Raw genomic sequence first — 10,636 nt, 5'->3', positions numbered from 1 at the left:
AGGGGAGGCGCCTCGGCTGTTTCCCTGAGGCTCCTGGTGCCCGTTTGAGACACAGGACAAAACGTGTGAACGGCTTCTGTAAATTATCAAGTGTGGTGACGTCTGAACACCAGGCAGCGCACTCCCAATCCCAAACAACGTCTCATTCAAGCCGCGTCTGCCAGAAGCTCTCACATCCAACTGCCTCCCTCCAGAGGTGGCCGCTGTCCTGAATTTTGCTTTGAATGTGATTTTATTTTTTATATTGTTTAATTTTATTTTTGGATTTTTAAAGGGATTTCGTAACATTTATATTCCCTGAGGCTTGAATTTTTTGCTCATCATTTGTCGTTACCACGTCGTGAGGTGTTGCTGCAGTTCCTCGACTTTGTGACTCCACAGATAAGAATATGTCGCACTTTGTTTAACCACTGACCTGTCAAGATTATTCCCAAGGTTTTGCTACTGCAGACTAGGAACATTTATCCACATGATTCCTGGAGCACTGTGTAAGAGTATCTCTAGGCCAAGTGTGTACCTGGGCAACCTAAAATACATGGAACCAGACTGTCTTCCAAGTATTTGAACCATTTACATGCTTCCAGTGGTGCCTAAGTGTTCCTGTTATTCCCAACAGTAGGTACTAACTAATACATTTCTTAATATTTTCCCATTTAGTTGATATATAATGATATTTAATTGTGGTCCCACTTTGCATTTCCCTGATTATAGAGAAACTTTTTCTCCCTCTCTCTCCCCGTTAGAATTATACATACTTTTCTCTGAAATGCCTACTCATGTATTTTAGGTATTTTGCTCTCTTCTTCCCTTGGGGTTTTGGTCTCTCATTATTTGTAGGAATGCTTTATTCTGATCCGTCCTCAGTTCTATGTGTTGAAATAATTTTTTCCATTCTTTAGGTTACTTTTCTACACTGTTTATGGCATTGATTTTTATGAACAGATGTTCTGAAGTTATCAGTCTTGCATTTTTGGATTAGCACTTTTTGGGTTTAAAAAATCCTTTCTTCCAGCCTGGGTGGTGGAGTGAGACCATGTCTCCAAAAAAAAAAAAAAAAAAAAAAAAAAAAAAAAAAGTCCTTTCTTAGCCAGAAAGATGATAAAGACGACTGCTTATTTATAAGGTTTTACTTTTCACATTTATGCCCTGCATCTATATAGAATTTATTTTTGTACATAGTAAGGATTAAGGAAGCCTGTTTTCCCATATAGATATGAATTGTCCCAGGATCCTGTCTCTGATCCCCAAATCTTCTTCCAGCACAAGACAAAGTTCTTACACAGGGGATGCATCAGAGGCCTGTGTCTCCCTGATCCAATGCCACAGCATTTTAATTCTTATACCTTTAAAGTAGTATTGATATCAAATAGTGCAAGTGCTGTTGGGATTCACTCAGGACGGTGGCATAAACATTAAAGGGAAATATTAGGGAAAGTTATAGGGAATAGTCACAAACCTTTTTGGAAGGCTGAAAGGTTACATAGTTTGTAGTAATTGAACAGGCTGAAGGCAGCTGGTTCTTACCTCAGAGCATTAGGTCATAGGGTAAATACTAGGGACAATAGAAGCTTCCCCAGTTAAGTCTGTTTACCCCACCTCCATTAACTAACCTTTGAGCCAGATGGCCCACTCGGGGGGCAGGTCGACCAGGAAAATTGCCCCCTAATGGTATTTAAACCGTGGTACCTGAGCTTTAATCATTCGCAGAACTACTCTCTTAACCATGTTAATTATCCACAAGTGTGTTGACTCAGAGCGTCTGGTATTAATTGTATACTAAATAAATGTCTGAAGTGCAAGCTGCTCAGAGCCAGCCACGGTGACAAACCTCTCTTGGTGTGTAGGCTGTCGGACACTCAGCTGGACTGGCAAAGCCAGTGTGTCAGTGTATGTTTTATTAATTCATCGTTTGGGTCAGGGTCTGCGGGCTGACCCCTCAGCTAATGCCCTCTTGTGAGGAGCAATACTTCAAGTCCCACCACCATTTTTTATTTCAAGAGCGCCTTGGGTCTTTTTCTTCCATACAAATTTTAAGACTCAATTAAATTTCCTCAAAAAGTCTTTTGGGATTTTGATCGGAATCACACACTCTGTGAATTAAATTTCTTTAAAATACTGATTTTTCCTATCCATGATGTGGAATCTGTTTTCGATTATTTAGGCCATTTTAAAATGTTTTCAATAAATTTTATAATTTTCTGCATAAATCGTACACATTTTGTTAGACTTACTCAGGTAATTTTGAGTATTTTAAGCAGAGTTCTTGATAAATTACATTTTCCCACTATTTATTGATAGTGTATAGCAACACAAATGATGTTTATTTATTGATCCTAGAGGCAGCCCCCTTGCTAAACTCTCTTATTTCCAATAATTTCTATGCAAATTCTTTTGTAGTTTCTCAGTAGACCATCCTGTCATCTCTGACCAATGAGAGTTTTGCTTTATATTTTCAATCCTTATTCCTGTGATTTTTTTTTCTTGTCTATTGCACATACAGATCCCAAGTACACTGTTGCCTTGACTTTTATTTTAATGGGAAATAGCTCCGAAGTTCTCTAAGAGGACACTCAGTAGCCATTGCCCCTTTATGAATGATGTTTGTTGTGGGGTTTTGATAGGTATCCTTTTTGAGTTTAAGGAAATTCCCTTTTATTTCTAGTCTACTAAGAATTTTTAAGTTAATAATAGATGCTTAATTGTACTAAATGCTTCTTTTGAAATGTTCAGATGATTTTCCCCTTTAATTTGTTAAAGTGGTGAATAAATTTATATATTCTCTACTGTTGAACCACTGTTGGGACCCTGGAATAAACACAATTTGGTCCTGATGCTTTGTCTTTTTAATGTATTGACAGATTTGCACCCAGAGGAAGGGCTGGCTGGCAGCTACATTAGGTTTGCTCACAGGTTGTTTTGATTTTTGCTTCTATGTTCAGTATGAGGCTGGCCCATAGTTTTCTCTTCTGTTTTTCTCTGTGTTGAATATCAAAATTATCCAGGCTCCATAAAATGATCTGATAAGCATTCATTCGTATTTGATCCTTTCAAATCATTGATGTAAGATTGATATAATCTAATAGGTTTAGAAGAACTTACTTTTTAAACCATATGGTATTTTTATTTGTGAAAACATTTAGAATTTATAATTCAATGTATTTAAGAGCAGCATAACTGATCAGGCTTTATACTTCTTGAGTTGATTGTGAAAACGGTATTTCTTCTAGGAATTTGTGATTTCTTTTAAGCTGTCAAATTTATTGACATAAATTTTAGTATTGTCTTATCTTTACAATCATTGTTCTATATATCATTATGTTCCTTTTTCATCCCAAACATTGTGCAGACTGGAGCCCTTGACAGAGAGATCATAGCCTCCGAGACCCTCTCCGTCCTCCCACTCCTCCTCCCCAGCCTCGCCCCCTTCACTCCTCCCTACTTACCCAAGAACAGCGAGACCACCACCCATGTGTGGGGGCACGGGCTCTGGCTCCATGAGCCAAGGCTGCACTCCCAGAGGGAGGACTCGTTGCCCCGGCAGGACACGTGGAGCCAGGGCTGGGCCATCTCTCCAGGCAGTGGGACATACTTGGGGGCGCCCACGGCAGGACCGCAGGCCAGCTTCCTGCACACCACAGAGGCCTCTGCTAGCGTCCACTCCTGGTTGCACACGTATCCCCACGCCCCGTGGTGTCGGACCAGCACCACTCCATCGCACGTGCTGTGTCTGTATGCCAGCCTCAGAGCACCTGGTCCACCTTCAGACAGACAGGTCCAGTTAGAGGGGCCAGAACCAACCAGAGGCTCAGGAGGAAGATGGCAGCAATGGCAGCTCTGGCGGCAGCAGGGAACGGCCTGCGAGGCCTCAGCAGCAAGTCGGGTTCCTCTCACCACACCCTGCCTGGTCCGAGATGAAGACCTTTCCCTCCCACCTCGTGGGAAGCCTTGAATCCCCTCACTCTCAGTCTTCCTCCATCCTTCCACACCCCCCAGCCTCCTCATCACCCTCCCACCTGGTTCTCCTCAGGACATGGATGTGTGCTGGTGTCTGCGATTGACTGATTGATTGATTGATTTACTTAGAGACACAGTCTCACTCTGTCACAGAGGCTGGAGTGCAATGGCACGATCTCAGTTCACTGCAACCTCCGCCTCCAGGGTTCAGGCAATTCTCATGCCTCAGCCTTCCGTGTAGCGGGGATTATAGGCACACGCCATCACGACTGGTTATTTTTTGTATTTTTAGTAGATATGGGGTCACCATGTTGGCCAGGCTGATCTCGAACTCCTGACCTCAGATAAACTGCCCACTTTGGCCTTCCAAAGTTCTGGGATTACAGGCATGAGCCCGCTATGAATGGCTTTTTATATTGTATTTTCTAAAGCTATTTCTTGTTGTAGTAGAGAATTCCGGCCCTTGTGCTTGCGATCTTTAACACAAAAGCAATCCCTTCAACCCCAGGATTCCATCCATCTATGGCCACACTGCTGCCTTTCCTTCAAATCCCAGCAACCTCCTCTGCCCTCTGTGCAGCTGCTCACAGACTCCCACCCCACCACTGGGGGTGCAGCTCCATCCGGCACCAGGTCACCGCCCTGCTGGGTACCTGGACCAGCCCTGCCAGTGAAGTGTTCCTCAGCCTTGAGGGCACCCTCCCGTGCCTCCTGCCCAGCCCCACACTTGCGTCATGGCTCCGTGCCCATGTACGCAGGTCCCCAAGGCTCTCTCTCACCTCCAGCCTCTCCTGCTCTTCCTTCTGGCTGGACCCCCCTCTCTACAGCTGCCTGCTCTGACCCAGCAGCCCTTCCACATGGCCCCACACCCCAGCATCCCCACCTGGGTGCAGCATCTCCGTGGAACCCCATGCTCAACCTCACTGCCAGATGCAGCCAACCCTCCCACCTCCTGCCCAGGACCTCAGCCCTGCTCCAGGGGACATGGATGGAGCAGCCCCCACAGGACCCCTCAGGACTCTGTTGATAGGGGTCATTGGGCCAGACACTGGGTCGTGTCCCTCATTTTGTCCAGGGCCTGACCCAGCCGTGCCCTGGGTTCCGAGCAGTGGGGTTAGGGGCTGGGGGCCCTGAGGTCACAGGGATCCAGCCATGTGGAGCCACCTCCCTCCTGCCCCAGCATGTCCGACGCACTCTGGGCTGAGTGAGACCCAGACAGACAGCAGGTCACTGCAGGGACCCTCATGCCCCGGCGCCTGGGCATCGACAGAGTTGCTGCCTCTAGAAAGTTCCATGGATGAAGAAAGGAGAAACTTACCAGTAGGGACTGCCCAGAGTTTGAGAAGAAGGGGCCCGAGTCCCAGGATCCAGAGAGCTGCGTACATGGTCCCACAGCCCTCTGGGCTTCAGCAAGCCCTTGCTGACTTAGCTGGGGCAATGATGGAGGTCACAGCCCAGAGTCACATACACAGAGGTGGGAGCTTCCAAGGACCTCCTGGGGCCAATGGGGACAGCCACAGCCTTTCCAGAATGAATCAGCAGCTCTGCTTCTCAGCCATGAGCAGAGCAGTCAATGCCTTGCTGGCCTGAGCATCACCAGAGAAGAGGAGGGTGCAGGCTGTGGGTTTCCTCCCACACTGATAGCTGCTGATGGGACTAGACCCAACCATGAGGCAGGTGGTCCAACCTGCTCACAGCACAGCATCAGTGAAGTCCTGCGTCTCTGCCCTCCACCCGGGCCCGTCGGCTTCAGCCATGCCACCACCACAGAAGGCAGTGACGCCAGACAGCCAGGGAGGTGTCCTCTGTGTCGGCAGATGGCACTAGCAGAATTAGGGGTAAGGGTAGGGTTAGGGTTTGAGTGGGAGTCCAAGCAGCATCAGAAGAATGACACGGAAGAACTTTGCAAGAACTCTGAGAACCGAAATGTCGTTGGAACCGAAACCCTTGAGAGAAGATGTATTTAAGAATCACTCATCATAAGAAGACCCAGGGACACGACCATTTCAATAAGAGACAATCAACTGAGGCCAGCACCAGGAAGACTCGGGTGTCAGAATTATCTGACAAGGATTTTGAAACAGGCATCATAAAAACATTTCCACAACAAATTGCAAATCCTCTTGAAATAAATGGAAAAATAAAAATCTCAGCAAAGAAATAGAAGTTATAAAAATGAAACAGGCTAGGCACGGTGGCTCACACCTGTAATCCTAGCACTTTGGGAGGCTGAGGTGGGTGGATCTCCTAAGGTCAGGAGTTTGAGACCACCCAGGCCAATATGGTGAAACCCCATCTCTACTAAAATTACAAAAATTAGCCGGGCATGGTGTTGCTCACCTATAGTCCCAGCTACTCAGAAGGCTGAGACACGAGAATTGCGTCAACCCAGGAGGCAGTGAATTGAGACTGCGCCACCGCACTCTAGCCTGGGTGACAGAGCAAGACTTTGTCTTTAAAAAGAATGAAAGTGATAAGGATGTGAAGAAATGGGAACTCAGATTTTGCTGGTAGATTGGAAAATGGTGCAACTGTTTTGAGAAAGTTTGGCAGCTTGTCAAAATGTTAAATACAGATATTCCTGGAAGATACCACTTGAGCCCAGGAAGGGCAATTCCACTCTGGGGTACATATCTAAGAAGAATGTAAACTTATGTGCAAACAAAAATCTCTACATGAATGTTCATGCAGCATTATTCATAATAAAGATGAAAACAGCTCACGTGTGCATCAACTGATAAATGGATAAACAAAATGTGGTATGTCCACATTACGGAATGTCACTCAGCCGTAGAAAAGGAACAAGGCACCCACACAGGCTGGATGTGCATCAACCTTGAAAACACGCTCAGTGAGAGAAGCAAAATGTAAAAGACCACATACTGGGTACGATTCCATTCATATGAGATTTCCAGAATAGGCAAATCACTACACAAGGAAGTTAGATTCGTGGTTTCCAGGGGCTAGAGGAGGAGGAAAGAGAAAAGGACTGAAAACAGTATACTGTTTTTCCTTTTTATTTTTATTTATTTATGTTTTTTTTTTTTTTTTTTTTTTTTTTTTGAGACGGAGTCTCGCTCTGTCGCCCAGGCTGGAGTGCAGTGGCCGGATCTCAGCTCACTGCAAGCTCCACCTCCTGGGTTTACGCCATTCTCCTGCCTCAGCCTCCCGAGTAGCTGGGACTACAGGCGCCCGCCACCTCGCCCGGCTAAGTTTTTGTATTTTTTAGTAGAGACAGGGTTTCACCGTGTCAGCCAGGATGGTCTCGATCTCCTGACCTCGTGATCCGCCCGTCTCGGCCTCCCAAAGTGCTGGGATTACAGGCTTGAGCCACCGCGCCCGGCCTATTTATGTATTTTTTTATTGGGAGACAGTGTCTCACCTTCTCATTCAGGCTGGAGTGCAGTGGCATGATCATAGCTCACTGCAGCCTCAACTTCCTGGCCTCAAGTGATCTTCCTACGTTAGCCTCCTGAGTAGCTGGGACTATAGGTGCATGCCACCATCTCTGGCTGATTTTTAAAAATTTTTGTAGACATGGAAAGGCTTGCTATGTACCCAGGCCGGTCTCAAACTCCTGGCCTCATCTGACCCTCCCACCTTGGTCTCCCAAAGTGCTGACATTACAGGTGTGAGCCACCACAGCCAGCTACAGGATGTCTTCATAAGGTGATGAAAATGTTCTGAAATTAGCTAGTGATGATGGTTGCATAATCCTGAATATACTAAAATCCTCGCATCACACACTTTAAACGAGTGCATTTATGATACAGGAACCTCAATTAAGTTGTTTTTAAAATAAATGAATATTATAGAACTGAAAATATAATAACTGAAATATTAAACTCAATGAACGGACTAGTAGAATGGAAATGACAGAGGATGGCACCAGTGAACCTGAAGATACGTCAACATATTTTACTCAATGCAAACAACAGAGAGAAAATAGAAACATTTATAGAGCCTCAGGGATCTGTGGGACAATAATAAGACTCAATCTTTGTATCATGAGACATTCGGGAAAAGTAAGAGAGGGTTTGGGGCTGAAAATGTATTTAAAGTAACAATAACTGAAAATTCTCCAAATATGATGAAAGGCACAAAACTAAGGATTCAAGAAGTTCAGCAAATCCCAAATAAGATGAATTCAAAGAAATTCACACCAAGACACACCATAATTAAACTTTTGGAAACTAAAGGAAAAAAATCCTAAAAACAGCCAGACAGAAAGGAGGCATTAACTATACAAAATAGTAATGTGAATTACAGCTAATTTCTTGTCTGAAATGGAAGCAAGCAAGAAGTGGCTTATTTTAATTGACATGTAAGAATTGTACATATTTATGGGACAGTAATATTTTGATACATGTATACAATGCATAATAATCAAATCAGGGTAATTAGCAAACCCATCACCTCAAACATTTATCATTTATCTGTTGATAGCATTGAAAATCCTCTCCTCTAGGTATTTGAAAATACACAATAAGTTACTGTGAATTATAGTCACACTACAGAGCTATAGAACACTGGAACTTATTCCTCTGTAACTTTGTATTCTTTAAACAACCTCTCCCTATCTGCTTCTTCCCTAACCCTTACCCATCTCTAGTAACTCTAATTCTACTCTACTCATATGAGGTCAATTTCTTAGTCCCAACATATGAGTGAGAACTAGCATTACTGCAGTATTGATGTTTTTGTACCTGATTTATTTCACTTAATATAATGTCCTACACACACACACAGCCACAAATGGCTTTTTTTTTTTTTTTTTTTTTGAGATGGAGTTTCACTCTTGTTGCCCAGGCTGGAGTGCAATGGCATAGTCTTGGTTCACTGCAACTTCTGCCTCCTGGGTTCGAGCGATTCTTCTGCCTCAGCCTCCAGAGTAGCTGGGATTACAGGCCCATGGCAACACACCCAGTTAATTTTTGTATTTTTAGTAAAGGTGGGGTTTTGCCATGTTGGCCAGGCTGGTCTTGAACTCCTGACCTCCGGTGATCCACCTGCCTTGGTCTCCCAAAGTGCTGGGATTACAGGTTTATTATTATTTTCTTGACACACTCCCAGGGTCTCAATCTGTTGCCCAGGCTGGAGTGCACAATCTTGGTTCACTGCAACCTCTGCCTACTGGACACAAGCAATACCCCCATCTCAGCCTCCTGAGTAGATGGGACCACAGGTGCATGCCACCACACCCAGCTGAATTGTTTGTATTTTTTGTAGAGATGGGGTTTCACCATGTTGCCCAGGCTGGTCTCAAACTCCAGGACTCGAGCGATCCACCGGTCTTGGCCTCCCAAAGTGCTGGGATTACAGGTGTTAGCCACCATGCCTGGCCTATTTCATTCTTTTTTATGGCTTAATAGTATTCCATTGTGCATATATATTAAATTTCCTTTATATAGTTATCTATTAATGAACACTTAGGTTGATTCCATGTCTTGTCTATTGTGAATAGTGCCGCAGTGAACATGGGGGTGCAGATATCTCTTCAATTCACTGATTTCCCTTCCTTTGGATAAATACCCAGTAGTGGGATTGCTGCATCATGATCGTTCTATGTTTACTTTTTTGAGGAAACCCCATACTGTTTCCCATAATGGCTGTACTAATTTACATTCCCACCAACAGTGTATAAGTCTTATCGTATCTCTGCATTCTCACCAGCATTAATGTTTGTATTTTAGATAAAGCCTTTCAAACCTGAGTGAGATGATATCTTATTGTGGTTTCAATTTGCATTTCTCTGGTAATTAGTGATGTTGAGGCTTTTTCCGTATATTTTGGCTCTTTATATGTTTTCTATTGAGAAATTAGTATTCAGAAACTTTCACCTGTTTTTTAATCGATTTATTTTTTGGCTATTTATTTGAATTTCTTACATATTCTGATTATTCACTCCTGGTCAGATGCATAATTTGTGAATATTTTCTCCCATCCTGTATGTCGTCCCCTTGTTTGTTTCCTGTGCTGTGCAGAGGGATTTTAGTTTGATATGTGCCCATTTGTCCATTTTTGCTTTCATTACCAGTGCTTCTGAGGTTTTGTTCATAAAATCTTTGCCCAGACCAATGTCCTGACACATTTCCCCTATATTTTCTTCTGGTAGAATTATAGTTTGGATCTTACAGTTAAGTCTTTTTTTTTTTTTTTTTTTTGAGACGGAGTCTCACTCTGTGGCCCAGGCTGGAGTGCAGTGGCGCGATCTCAGCTCACTGCAAGCTCCACCTCCAGGGTTCACGCCATTCTCCTGCCTCAGCCTCCTGAGTAGCTGGGACTACAGGTGCCCGCCACCGCACCCAGCTAATTTTTTGTATTTTTAGTAGAGACGGGGATTCTCCGTGGTCTAGATCTCCTGACCTTGTGATCCGCCCACTTCGGCCTCCCAAAGTGTTGGGATTACAGGCATGAGCCACCGTGCCCCGCCCAGTTAAGTCTTTAATCCATTTTGAGTTGATTTTTATATGGTGAAAGACAGAAGCCTAGTTTTATTTTATGCATATGAATATCCATGTTTCCCAGCACCAGTTATTGTAGAGGGTGTACTTTCCCCAAGTGTGTTCTTGGCAACTTTGTAAAAAGTCAATTAGGGCTGTAACCATGTGGATTTGTTTATGGGTTCTGCATTTTGTTCCATTGCCCTGTGTTGTCTGTTTTCATACCAGTATCATGCTGT

This window comes from Theropithecus gelada, chromosome 9, assembly GCF_003255815.1.
Source record: "Theropithecus gelada isolate Dixy chromosome 9, Tgel_1.0, whole genome shotgun sequence".
Taxonomy (NCBI): Eukaryota; Metazoa; Chordata; class Mammalia; order Primates; family Cercopithecidae; genus Theropithecus; species Theropithecus gelada.
Note: the sequence above shows the minus strand (reverse complement) of the source record.